The sequence below is a fragment of the Pseudophryne corroboree genome, chromosome 1 (assembly GCF_028390025.1).
Source record: "Pseudophryne corroboree isolate aPseCor3 chromosome 1, aPseCor3.hap2, whole genome shotgun sequence".
NCBI classification, from domain to species: Eukaryota; Metazoa; Chordata; class Amphibia; order Anura; family Myobatrachidae; genus Pseudophryne; species Pseudophryne corroboree.
This window is the reverse complement of record NC_086444.1, coordinates 1,045,788,894-1,045,803,022: the sequence shown is the minus strand read 5'-3', so window position 1 is coordinate 1,045,803,022 and position 14,129 is coordinate 1,045,788,894. Positions and strand designations below refer to the sequence as shown.

Sequence of the window (14,129 nt, the reverse complement as noted above, 5' to 3'; positions counted from 1 at the left end):
CATGTGCAATCACCATTCTAATCCATCTGGCCAAGGTCTGCTTGTTAGCAGGCCAGCCACGTTTGTGAAATCCAAACAGCACAAAGAGAGAATCAGACTTCCTAATGGAGGCAGTTCTCTTCACGTAGATACGGAGAACCCGTACCACATCCAAAGGCCGCTCTTTGGAGGACAACTCAGAAGAACTAAAGGCCGGAACCACAATGTCCTGGTTAAGGTGGAAGGAAGATACCACCTTAGGCAAATAACCAGGGTGCGTTCTAAGAACTGCCCGGTCACGGTGAGAAATCAGATAGGGGGACTTACAGGATAAGGTACCTAAGTCCGAGACCCTTCTAGCAGAGGCAATAGCCAGCAAAAACAAAACCTTAAGGGAAAGCCACTTAAGGTCTGCAGATGCAAGAGGTTCAAAGTCAAACAGGTACTCTTGCAAAGCCTCCAGAACCACTGACAAATCCCAAGGGCCCACCGGTGGTACATAAGGAGGTTGAATCCGTAACACCCCCTGAGTGAAAGTATGAACATCAGGCAGGGTAGCAATCTTTCTCTGCAACCATACCGGCAAGGCAGAAATGTGAACCTTGAGGGATGCCAGACGAAGGCCTAAGTCCAGGCCCTGTTGTAGGAAGGCCAAAGGTTTGGCCGTACTAAACTTGTAAGCGTCATGATTGTTAGATGCGCATCAAGCAAAGTAAGAATTCCAGACCCTATGGTAAATCCGAGCCGAATCTGGCTTACGGGCCTTCAGCATAGTATGAATGACCGCCTCAGAAAAACCCTTGGCCCTCAAGATGGCAGCTTCAAAAGCCACGCCGTCAAAGCCAGTCGGGCCAAATCCTGGTAAACACAAGAGCCCTGAATGAGGAGGTCTGGTCGTTGTGGAAGTAGAAGGGGACGCTCTATCGAGAGACCCTGTAGATCTGAGAACCAGTGCCGTCTGGGCCACGCCGAAGCGATCAGAAGCAGGGTTCCTCCTTCTTGTTTGAACTTCCTTAGTACTCTGGGCAGGAGTGACATCAGAGGGAACGCATATGGCAGCTGAAAGCTCCATGGGATTGCTAGTGCATCTACGAACGCCGCTTGAGGATCCCTTGTCCTTGCTCCGAAAACCGGAACCTTGTGATTGTGTCGAGACGCCATCAAGTCCACATCTGTAAGGCCCCACTTGTCCATGAGGAGTTGAAATACTTCTGGATGGAGGCTCCACTCTCTGGCGTGTACGTACTGATGACTGAGAAAGTCCGCTTCCCAGTTGAGGACCCCCGGAATGAACACTGCCGATATGGCTGTCAGATGGCGTTCCGCCCATTGAAGAATCCTTGACACTTCCCTCATCGCAATGCGGCTTCGAGTGCCACCCTGATGATTTATGTACGCCCCCGTGGTGGCTTTGTCCGATTGTACTTGAACAGGTCTGCTCTGTATCAAATGCTGGGCCAAGTTCAGTGCATTGAACACTGCCCGCAGGTCCAGAATGTTTATCGGGAGGAGAGACTCCTCCTTGGTCCACCGGCCCTGAAGGGAGTGTTGCTCCAACACCACGACCCAACCCCTCAGACTGGCATCCGTCGTCAGAAGGACCCAGTTGGAGATCCAGAAGGGACAACCCCCACTCAATCGGTGGTCCTGAAGCCACTAGCTCAGTGACAGACGGTCCTCCGGAGACAAGGAGATCATTTGAGACCTGATCCGGTGAGGCAGGCCATCCCACTTGGCCAGAATCAACTTCTGTAGAGGGCGGGAATGGAATTGAGCGTACTCCATCATGCCGACACCATGAAACCTAGCACTTGCATTGCCGAATGTATCGACACTTGCGGACGAAATAGGAAGCATCGAATCTTGTCCTGAAGATTCAGGATCTTCTCCTGAGACAAGAACAACCACTGGTTGTGAGTGTCCAACAATGCCCCCAAATGTACCATGCTCTGAGCAGGGACCAGGAAAGATTTGTTCCAGTTGATGAACCACCCGTGAGTTTGTATAAACTGGATTTTCACATCCAAATGACGTAGGAGAATTTCTGGGGAGTTCGCCAGGATCAGTAAGTCGTCTAGATACGGGAGGATACTGATCCCCTGACAGCGTAGCACAGCCATCATTACCGCCATGACTTTGGTGAATACCCACGGAGCCGTGGCCAAACCAAAGGGTAACGCCTGAAACTGGTAATGAAGGATGCCCACCGCAAACCTCAGGTACTGCTGATGTGACATTGCAATAGGAATATGCAGGTAGGCATCCTGTATGTCCAGGTAGACCATATAGTCCCCAGGTTCCAAGGCCAGAACAATAGAGTGTAGAGTTTCCATACGAAACTTGGAGACCCTCACATACTTATTCAAATACTTGAGATTGAGAATGGGCCGCGAGGACCCGTTCGGTTTCGGGACTAGAAACAGCGGTGAATAGTACCCCTTGCCTCTCTGAGCCAGAGGCACCTGTACTACCACTCCTGTGTCCAGGAGGGACTGCACCATCAAATGAAAAGTTTTTTTGCCTTCACTGGATCCGAAGGGACGTCTGTCAGGTAAAATCGATGAGGGGGACGATTCTTGAAGGATACGGCATAACCTCGAGTGACGACTTCCCGTACCCAGGCATCTGAAGTGGTCTTCAACCATTCCTGGGTAAACCCTAGAAGTCGACCCCCCACCCTGGGATCCCCCAGAGGGAGGCCCACCCCGTCATGCGGCAAGCTTGTCTGTTTTGGAAGCAGGCTGACGGGCAGCCCAGGCCCGCTTGGGTCTGGGCTTAGCATGTTTGGAAGTACGAGCTTGTTTCGGGTACACCTGACCTTTTGCCTTTCCTGGAGGACGAAAGGAGCGAGAGAAGGTACTTTTAGCCTTCAGCGCCGTACTCGGTAGGCAAGCTGTTTTAGCAGAAGCTAAGTCAGCCACAATCTTATGAGGTCTTCTCCGAAAAGAATGTCTCCCTTGAAAGGAAGTACCTCCAGGGTTTTCTTAGAATCCAGATCCACAGACCAGGATCTCAACCAAAGGATACGTCGAGCTAAGATGGACATAGTCGCAGCCTTGCCCGCCAGCACCCCGGCATCGGAAGCCGCCTCCTTAAGATAATGAGAAGCCGTGGTAATATATGAGAGACATTGTCTAGCATGATCAGAAGCGTTGGAAGGTAGCTCCGCCTCCAGCTCCTTAGCCCATGCTTAAACAGCTTCAGCAGCCCATGTCGCTGCAATTGTTGGCCTATGCACAGCCCGTTAGGGTGTATATTGCCTTTAAACAACCCTCCACACATCTATCCGTCGGTTCCTTCAGAGAGGTGACGGTAGTCACTGGAGGAGCTGAGGAAACTGCCATTCTTGCAACATGGGAATCTACAGGCGGAGGAGTTTCCCAATTTTTTCATAGCTCCGCAGAGAGAGGATAGTGAGCCAACATTTTCTTATGTGGCATGAACTTTGTTCCTGGATTTTCCCAGGATTCCTGATGTATGTCAGCCAGGTGTTGAGAATGAGGCAAAACTTATTTAACCACTTTCTTATGTTTAAATCTGTCCGGATTTTTAGACACAGGCTCAGGTTCCGGTTCATCAGAAATTTGAAGAATCAGCCCGATAGCCTCAATCAAATCAGGGACAGCCACCTGTGACCGTCCCTCCCCATCTGAAGCATCAGAGTCAGTGTCTGTGGGGTCAGTGTATGCACCATCCTCACCAGAGGAAGTGTCTGGAACAGTGGTGGATTGTGAGGAAGTAACGGCCTGTTTAGAAGACGCCTTAGTCTTAGGCGGGCGAGAGTTAGACTTCTTTTTAGTCAGTGATTGGTTCAAGTGCTGGAACTGAGATGAGATCTGATCTGCCCATGGCGGATTGACTGCAGGGACCATAAACTGCTGAACTGGCATAGGCGGTCCCACAGGGGGCGTAAGTTTAGTTACCAGCGTATTTAACAACGTGGAGAAGGTAGCCCAGGGCGGGTCATTGTGGATGCCCGTTGCTACAAACCCACTGGGGGGCAAAGAACCCCCAGAACCTGAACTCTCTGCTGCCATGTTTTCCTCAACTGTGTCTGCAGCGTCACCTCCACTCAATGTGGGATAAGCCCCAGTTCTGTTGCCCCTTGTAGCTGACATAATGAGAAGCTCAATATCAGGCAACCTAGTACAATATTAGCAGCACTATATCTAGCAAGAATTCCCAGTGTAGTGTTATCAGCACAAACCGGGAACCCAAGAGATATATGGTGACCAGAAATCACAAAGAAAAATACACAGTAAGTATATCTTGTGAAACACCTATATAGTCTAATAAACCTGACGCACTTAGCCCCCTCAGGTTACAGAATATAGGGGTAGCAGGCTGAGCAAAATACACAAAATGGCAGTAACTCAGCAGCTACATACACACACACAGAAAGTCACAATGTACAATGCTGAAGTTATATCATACAATAAGACTGCACTGGACTAGCAATACAAAGTAATACTCAGTATAGCTATATATACATATAAATAGTAGATATAGCAAAACACAGCAAATACTGGATGTATATCACAGTGTATTTGTACCACACAACCCTGACTGTATGCACTCTTTCTTAACTAATACTGTCCACTGACAGGTAGAATACTTAAGTGTCCTGTAAAATGCACAGCGCTGACGCGCAGGCGGCTTTACAGAGGAGGATTTGCCCAAGCAGTCCCAGGAACAGCGCAGCTCTGTGTAATGGCGGCTGACAGGGAGTGAGGGAGAGAGATGCAGCTCCAGGGCGGGAACATTTGCCTAAATGGCGCCCTGGGGCTGGGGCTACAGGTCAGGCCTTATCCCCCATGCTGGCTTCCCCACCAGGCGCTGCGGGCTGTCAAACAAACGGTTTTATGAAGAAAACTAACCTGTGCCCAGTGTCCTGGTGGCTAGTGGAGCCCCTGCCCCCTACAGTGTCCACGCCAGCGCTCGCGGCCCGCCTCCCACCAGATCGCGATTACAGCGGGCTAAACAGACCCCCTTACCTCCCCCTGTATGCGGCCACACGATCCGGGAGGACAGCGGCGAGACTGTGGCTAACTAGAACACTGGAGCCTCCGCTGTAATTACCCGGCAACCAGGGTGTGGGAGTATACAGCGCCGCTGGGGGAGTGATGTAGCTGCAGCAGGGGATGTCTGACTGACATCCAGACACTGCTGCAGCCCTTGAAGTCTTCAGATTTTCTTTTCTTCTGAAATAGCTTTTTCTTTAGAGCTGCAGGAGCAGCCCCCCTGTTGACTGCCTGCTTACTGCAAGGCACCAACTACAAAACTGAGCTCCTGTGCACGGAGGCGAGGTTATAGAGGAGGCGGCGCTGTGCATCTTGGGAACAGTCAAAGCTTTGAGCCTGTTGGTGCCTCGGGTCAAGATCCTATTCTACACTCCGATGTTATTCCTTATGGAGCCCAGTGTACCCCGCAGCAGGAAAAAGTTTCCTGCAAAACAAGACCAGGGTCAGACCTATTTACCCTGTGCGACGGATCCATCGACGAAGGTCCCGGGATTGACGTCAGACATCCGCCCTACATGGCCAAAACCATGTGCACTGCAGGGGGGGCAGACATAACATTTGCAGAGAGAATTAGATTTGGGTGGGTTATTTTGTTTCTGTGCAGGGTAAATACTGGCTGCTTTATTTTTACACTGCAATTTAGATTGCAGATTGAACTCACCACACCCAAATCTATCTCTCTGCACATGTTATATCTGCCTCCCCTGCAGTGCACATGGGCCCTCATTCCGAGTTGTTCGCTCGCTAGCTGCTTTTAGCAGCATTGCACACGCTAAGCCGCCGCCCTCTGGGAGTGTATCTTAGCATAGCAGAATTGCGAACGAAAGATTCGCAGAATTGCGAATAGAAATTTCTTAGCAGTTTCTGAGTAGCTCCAGACTTACTCAGCCATTGCAATCAGTTCAGTCAGTTTCGTTCCTGGTTTGACGTCACAAACACACCCAGCGTTCGCCCAGACACTCCCCCGTTTCTGCAGACACTCACGCGTTTTTCCCAGAAACACCAGCGTTTTTTCTCACACGCCCAGAAAACGGCAAGTTTCCACCCAGAAACACCCACTTCCTGTCAATCACAGTACGATCACCAGAACGATGAAAAATCCTCGTTATGCCGTGAGTAAAATACCTAACTTTTGTGTAAAATAACTAAGCGCATGCGCTCTGCGAACCTTGCGCATGCGCAGTAAGCGACTAATCGCAATATAGCGAAAATCGGCAACGAGCGAACAACTCGGAATGAGGGCCCTGGTTTGGCCCAATTGCTAACAAACTTTCTGCTGCGATCCATCATTCAGATCAAGCACCAAGGCATGCTGCACAGATTCAGAACTGCCCGGCAACAGAGCGCCCTCCCTGCAGTACACATCTCCGACACACGGTGGCGCTGTACTACGAACGCTGGATTGTACTCTTGAGTGTGTTTTCCATAGGATGTCACGTGACGGACGGCCCCCTTCCCGCTTTCATCGCCGTCTCGCGCTTCCTCCGTTGTCTGGGTAACCGGCGTCTTTCCGCACAGCGTCCGCGTCGCTCGCGCTGCTGTCCACTCTAACATGGCGGCTCAATAGGTGAGACAGGAGCAACCGAGTGTCGGAGGAGCAGGAAGAACGCAGCCTACACCTGGTGAGCCGGAGTGTTATGTGTGCCCGTGGTGCGTGGGTCAGCGTTACGCCTGTTGTGTACGGCGTGTGGCGTGACCTGTGTGTCAGACAGTGCAGGGGTAGCGGCCGCCTCCAGCTGCATACCTCCCAACATGACCCTCTCCAGGAGGGACACAATGCTCTGCTTCTGGACTTTTCTCTTAATTAATAATTGCCGACACCTGTGTTGAACAGGTTAATGGATAAGGAAGGTGTTTCACCACAGGTGATGGCAATCATAAATTAATAGGGAAGTCCAGGAACAGAGCATTCTTTCCCTCCTGGAGAGGGTCATGTTGGGAGGTATGCAGCTGTTGTACTTTAAGTCTCAGCATGCAGCTTTTCTCTCACTAGTTCCCATCAGTCAGGGAGCCTCTGGGTGCCCATTACGAGTGTTGTCCATCCTCTCTGCGCTTCCCTGGGGGCGGGTTATGTGTCCTGTCCTTCCCCCTGTGTGTCAGACAATGTGCCCTCTCTGGGGTCTGCTCGCCATGTGTGTGTCAAACGGTGTGCCCACTACAGGTTCTGCTCCCCCCCCCCCCCCCCCCCCCCCAATGTATGTGTCAAATGGTGTGCCCTCTCTGGGGTCTGCTCCCCCCTGTGTGTGTCAGACGGTATGCCCTCTCTTGGGTCTGCTCCCCCCTGTGTGTCAGACGGTATGCCCTCTTTGGGTTCCGCTCCCCCTGTGTGTGTGTCAGATGGTGTGCCCTCTTTGGGTTCTGCTCCCCCTGTGTGTGTGTCAGATGGTGTGCCTTCTTCGGGGTCAGCTCCCCCTGTGTGTGTGTGAGACGGTGTGCTTTTTTCGGGGTCCGCTCTTCCCTGTGTTTGTTAGATGGTTAAGGCACATCCCTATGGCTGTCTAATTTTGTAAAAAAATAAAATAATCCTTTGAAAGAGAAATGTGCATGCGCCGTATGTGGTGATAGTACAGCTTTAAAAAAATAAATATTTTGTGTATATTATATTTTGGACTTGGGGACAGTTACCGTGTGCTACATTTGGCACTAGAATTCTCTTTGTTACTCATAACATGTATGCTTTAGAATTTTGTTATTACTACGTTGTGACGTTTTACATGTGCTGGTCACAGTAGTTTATCCCATAAGCTTTCCCTGTTTGATGCTTGAATAAAGAAGCATATTCCACAAAGGTTGCATGGCTGAGTGCAGCTATGCTCCTTACACACTGAGTTACCTTCTTATTGCCTCACTGGCTACCATTCTGTCTGATGTGCTTAGCAACACAGATCCTATTGGCTCTGATGTATGCTGGGACAAACCACTTTTGATTTCTCTAACGTCCTAAGTGGATGCTGGGGACTCCGTAAGGACCATGGGGAATAGCGGCTCCGTGGGAGACTGGGCACATCTAAAGAAAGCTTTAGGACTAACTGGTGTGCACTGGCTCCTCCCCCTATGACCCTCCTCCAAGCCTCAGTTAGATTTCTGTGCCCGACGAGAAGGGTGCACACTAGGGGCTCTCCTGAGCTTCTTAGTGAAAGTTTTAGTTTAGGTTTGTTATTTTCAGTGAGACCTGCTGGCAACAGGCTCACTGCATCGAGGGACTAAGGGGAGAAGAAGCGAACTCACCTGCGTGCAGAGTGGATTGGGCTTCTTGGCTACTGGACATTAGCTCCAGAGGGACGATCACAGGCCCAGCCTGGATGGGTCCCGGAGCCGCGCCGCCGGCCCCCTTACAGAGCCAGAAGAGCGAAGAGGTCCGGAAAAATCGGCGGCAGAAGACGTTCCTGTCTTCAATAAGGTAGCGCACAGCACTGCAGCTGTGCGCCATTGCTCTCAGCACACTTCATACTCCGGTCACTGAGGGTGCAGGGCGCTGGGGGGGGCGCCCTGAGACGCAATAAAAAAATACCTTACATGGCAAAAAATACATCACATATAGCTCCTGGGCTATATGGATGCATTTAACCCCTGCCAGAATATACAGAAAAACGAGAGATAAGGCCGCCGAAAAGGGGGCGGAGCCTATCTCCTCAGCACACTGGCGCCATTTTCCCTCACAGCTCCGTTGGAGGGAAGCTCCCTGGCTCTTCCCTGCACTACAGAAAGGGTTGAAAAAAGAGAGGGGGGCACTAATTAGGCGCAGTATTAAAACATACAGCAGCTATAAGGGGAAAAACACTTATATAAGGTTATCCCTGTATATATATATATATAGCGCTCTGGTGTGTGCTGGCATACTCTCCCTCTGTCTCCCCAAAGGGCTAGTGGGGTCCTGTCCTCTATCAGAGCATTCCCTGTGTGTGTGCTGTGTGTCGGTACGTTTGTGTCGACATGTATGAGGAGAAAAATGATGTGGAGACGGAGCAGAGTGTCTGTAACAGTGATGTCACCACCTAGGGGGTCGACACCTGAGTGGATGTACTGTTGAAAATTACGTGACAGTGTCAGCTCTGTATAAAAAAACAGTGGTTGACATGAGACAGCCGGCTACTCAGCTTGTGCCTGTCCAGACGTCTCATAGGCCGTCAGGGGCTCTAAAGCGCCCGTTACCTCAGATGGCAAATACAGACGCCGACACGGATACTGACTCCTGTGTCGACGGTGAAGAGACAACCGTGATTTCCAGTAGGGCCACACGTTACATGATTGAGACAATGGAAAATGTTTTATACATTTCTGATAATACGAGTACCACCAAAAAGGGGTATTATGTTCGGTGAGGGAAAAACTACCTGTAGTTTTCCTGAATCTGAGAAATAAAATGAGGTGTGTGATGATGCGTGGGTTTCCCCCCGATAACAATTGATAATTTCTTAAAAAGTATTGGCTGTATACCCTTTCCCGCCAGAGGTTAGGGTGCGTTGGGAAACACCCCCTAGGGGGGATAAGGCGCTCACACGCTTGTAAGAACAAGGGCTCTACCCTCTCATGAGATGGCCGCCCTTAAGGATCCTGCTGATAGAAAGCAGGAGGGTATCCAAAAATGTATTCACACACATACTGGTGTTATACTGCGACCAGCAATCGCCTCAGCTGGAGGTGCAGTGCTGGGTTGGCATGGTCGGATTCCCTGACTGGAAATATTGATATCCTAGATAAGGATAGTATATTATTGCCTATAGAGCATTTAAAAGATGCATTTCTATATATGCATGATGCACAGCGGAATATTTGCCGACTGGCATCAAGTCTAAGTGCGTTGTCCAATTCTACCAGTAAAATGGTCAGGTGATGCGGATTCCAAACGGCATTTGGAAGTATTGCCTTTGAAAGGGGACATTTGGGGTCGGTCTTTTAGACCTGGTGGCCACGGCAACAACTGGGAAATCCACGTTTGTACCCCAGGTCGCCTCTCAAAATAAGACGCCGTATTATCAAGCGCAGTCCTTTGTTGGCAAGCGGACAAAAGGTTCCTCTTTTCTGCTCGTGACAGAGGGAGAGGAAAAAGGCTGAAGAGATTACCCAGTTCCCAGGAACAGAAATCCTTTCCCGCCTCTGCAAAGCCCTCAGTATGACGCTAGGGCCTTACAAGCTCAGACACGGTGGGGGCCCGTTCTCAATGAATTTCAGTGCGCAGTGGGCTCACTCGCAAGTAGACCCCTGGATCCTTCAGGTAATATCTCAAGGGTACATATTGAAATTCGAGACGTCTCCCCCTCGCCGTTTCCAAAAGTCTGCTTTACCGACGTCTCCCTCTGACAGGGAGGCAGTTTTGGAAGCCATTCACAAGCTGTATTCCCAGCAGGTGATAATCAAGGTACCCCTCCTGCAACAGGGAACGGGGTATTATTCCACACTATTGTGGTACCGAAGCCAGACGGCTCGGTGAGACCGATTTTAAATCTAAAATCTTTGAACACTTACATACAGAGGTTCAAATTCAAGATTGAGTCACTCAGAGCAGTGATTGCGAACCTGGAATTCTCGGGACATCAAGGATGCTTACCTTCATGTCAAAATTTACCCTTCTCACCAAGGGTACCTCAGGTTATGGTACAGAACTGTCACTATCAGTTCAGACGCTGCCGTAGGGATGGTCCACGGCACCCCGGGTCTTTACCAAGGTAATGGCCGAAATTATATCCCTTCGAAGGAAGGAAATTTTAGTTATCCCTTACTTGGACGATTCCCTGATAAGGGTAAGATCCAGGGAACAGTTGGAAGTCGGTGTAGCACTATCTCAGGTAGTGTTGCGGCAGCACGATTGGATTCTCAATATTCCAAAATCGCAGCTGGTTCCGACGACTTGTCTTCTGTTTCCTAGGGATGTTCCTGGACACAGTCCAGAAAAAAGGTGTTTCTCCCGGAAAAGAAAGCCAGGGAGTTATCCGAGCTAGTCAGGAACCTCCTAAAACCGAACCAAGTCTCAGTGCATCAATGCACAAGGGTTCTGGGTAAAAATGGTGGCTTCCTACGAAGCAATCCCATTCGTTAGATTCCACGCAAGAACTTTCCAGTGGAACCTACTGGACAAATGGTCCGGGTCGCATTTTCAGATGCATCAGCGGATAACCCTGTCACCAAGGACAAGGGTATCCATCCTGTGGTGGTTGCAGAGTGCTCATCTTCTAGAGGGCCGCAGATTCGGCATCAGGACTGGGTCCTGGTGACCACGGATGCCAGCCTGCGAGGCTGGGGAGCAGTCACACAGGGAAGGAATATCCAGGGCTTAGGGTCAAGCCTGGATACATCACTTCACATAAATATCCTGAAGCTAAGGGCCATTTACAATGCTCTAAGCTTAGCAAGACCTCTGCTTCAAGGTCAGCCGGTGTTGATCCAGTCGGACAACATCATGGCAGTCACCCACGTAAACAGACAGGGTGGCACAAGAAGCAGGAGGGCAATGGCAGAAGCTGCAGGGATTCTTCGCTGGGCGGAAAATCATGTGATAGCACTGTCAACAGTATTCATTCCGGGAGTGGACAACTGGGAAGCAGACTTCCTCAGCACGACCTCCACCCGGGAGAGTGGGGACTTCACCCAGAAGTCGTCCACATGATTAAAAAACTCGACAGGTATTGCGCCAGGTCAAGAGACCCTCAGGCAATAGTTGTAGACGCTCTGGTAACACCGTGGGTGTACCAGTCAGTGTATGTGTTCCCTCCTCTGCCTCTCATACCCAAGGTACTGAGATTGATAAGATGGAGAGGAGAAAGCACTATATTCGTGGCTCCGGATTGGCCAAGAAGGACTTGGTAACCGGAACTTCAAGAGATGCTCACGGAGGATCCGTGGCCTCTACCTCTAAGAAGGGACCTGCTCCAGCAAGGACCCTGTCTGTTCCAAGACTTACCGCTGCTGCGTTTGACGGCATGCCGGTTGAACACCGGATCCTGAAGGAAAAAAGGCATTCCGGATGAAGTCATCCATATCCTGATCTAAAGCCAGGAAGGATGTAACCGCAAAAACATTATCACCGCAATTGGCGAAAATATGTTGCGTAGTGCGAGGCCAGTAAGGCCCGACGGAGGAAATTCAACTGGGTCGATTCCTACATTTCCTGCAAACAGGAGTGTCTATGGGCCTGAAATTGGGGTCCATTAAGGTTCAGATTTCGGCCCTGTCAAATTTTCTTCCAAAAAAGAACTAGCTTCAGTCCCTGAAGTTTAGACGTTTGTAAAAGGGGTACTGCATATACAGCCTCCTTTTGTGCCTCCAGTGGCAATTTGGGATCTCAATGTAGTTTGGGTTCCAAAAGTCACATTGGTTTGAACCACTTAAATCTGTGGAGTTAAAATATCTCACATGGAAAGTGGTCATGCTGTTGGCCCTGGCCTGGGCCAGGCGCGTGTCAGAATTGGCGGCTTTATCCTGTAAAAGCCCTTATCTGATTTTCCATTCGGACAGGGCGGAATTGAGGACTCGTCCTCAGTTTCTCCCTAAGGTGGTTCCAGCGTTTTCACCTGAACCAACCTATTGTGGTGCCTGCGGCTACTAGGGACTTGGAGGAATCCAAGTTGCTGGATGTTGTCAGGGTCCTGAAAATGTTTCCAGGACGGCTGGAGTCAGGAAATCTGACTCGCTGTTTATCCTGTATGCACCCAACAAGCTGGGTGCTCCTGCTTCTAAGCAGACTATTGCTCGTTGGATTTGTAGTACAATTCAGCTTGCACATTCTGTGGCAGGCCTGCCACAGCTAAAATCTGTAAAAGCCTGTTCCACAAGGAAAGTGGGCTCATCTTGGGCGGCTGCCCGAGGGGTCTCGGCTTTACAACTTTGCCGAGCAGCTACTTGGTCAGGGGCAAACGCGTTTGCTAAATTCTACAAATTTGATACCCTGGCTGAGGAGGACCTGGAGTTCTCTCATTCGGTGCTGCAGAGTCATCCGCACTCTCCCGCCCGTTTGGGAGCTTTGGTATAATCCCCATGGTCCTTACGGAGTCCCCAGCATCCACTTAGGACGTTAGAGAAAATAAGAATTTACTTACCGATAATTCTATTTCTCATAGTCCGTAGTGGATGCTGGGCGCCCATCCCAAGTGCGGATTGTCTGCAATACTTGTACATAGTTATTGTTACAAAAATCGGGTTATTATTGTTGGGAGCCATCTTTTCAGAGGCTCCTCTGTTATCATACTGTTAACTGGGTTCAGATCACAAGTTATACGGTGTGATTGGTGTGGCTGGTATGAGTCTTACCCGGGATTCAAAATCCTTCCTTATTGTGTACGCTCGTCCGGGCACAGTATCCTAACTGAGGCTTGGAGGAGGGTCATAGGGGGAGGAGCCAGTGCACACCAGTTAGTCCTAAAGCTTTCATTAGATGTGCCCAGTCTCCCACGGAGCCGCTATTCCCCATGGTCCTTACGGAGTCCCCAGCATCCACTACGGACTATGAGAAATAGAATTATCGGTAAGTAAATTCTTATTTTTCTTCTGTGGGATAGTTTCATGTGTAAAACAATGATTTATTTCTACACTTGGTATTGGATTGATTGATGTGAAGAGTCCAAGTGAGCTGTGCCTCTCATCTTCTTGGAGACACAGGGGGGAATTCAAATCTTCATGCGCCCCTTATCTCCCTTTTACAGTGACTGGAGATAGAGGGGCAATATTCAAATGGCCCCCTGTAATCACGCTGATTGCACCCAGTACAGCCAGGTTTAGGAGCGCAAAGCACCTAAATCCGACTAAACTAATGGGCGCGATCATGAAAAGACCCGTTTCGATGCCCAAACGGGTCTCTTTACGCGCATTCCAGCTCGCTATCTCCGTAGGTAGCGTGCTGAAATGAACTTGTTGCGCCCGTCGGCATTAACATTAGAATAGTGTTGACGGGCACGATCGCAGCTGGGAGGGGGAAGGGAACATTTGAATCCAGCCCACAGAGTGTGGGATGTATTTGATGAAGGTTGGGCTGTTGAATTTGAGTGAAAACAGATCATACTGCATGATTGGAACCTTTTTGTTGCTGTTTGCTCTAATTTTACTCACTCTCCCTTTCTCGGATCAATTATTCTGAGTTGTGCTGTTTACACTTCAAACGGAAACCTTAGACCTGTGGCATCATACGTGCTCTTACAC

General features: G+C 49.9%; 1 protein-coding gene across 8 annotated transcripts in view; it reads left to right on the top strand.

The window, feature by feature from the left end:
- PCM1 (pericentriolar material 1) overlaps window positions 1–14,129 on the top strand; it is a 528,103-nt gene that overhangs the window by 21,246 nt on the left and 492,728 nt on the right. For 5 of the 8 annotated variants that reach the window (XM_063920823.1, XM_063920824.1, XM_063920826.1 and 2 more), the window contains exon 1: window positions 6,452–6,622. The exons of 1 other annotated variant lie outside the window; for it this stretch is intronic. The gene's annotated coding sequence lies outside the window, so the exon portion shown is untranslated. Of the gene's footprint in view, window positions 1–6,450; window positions 6,623–14,129 lie in introns of those variants that run through there. 2 more of the 8 variants (XM_063920822.1, XM_063920821.1) reach the window with 1 other exon arrangement.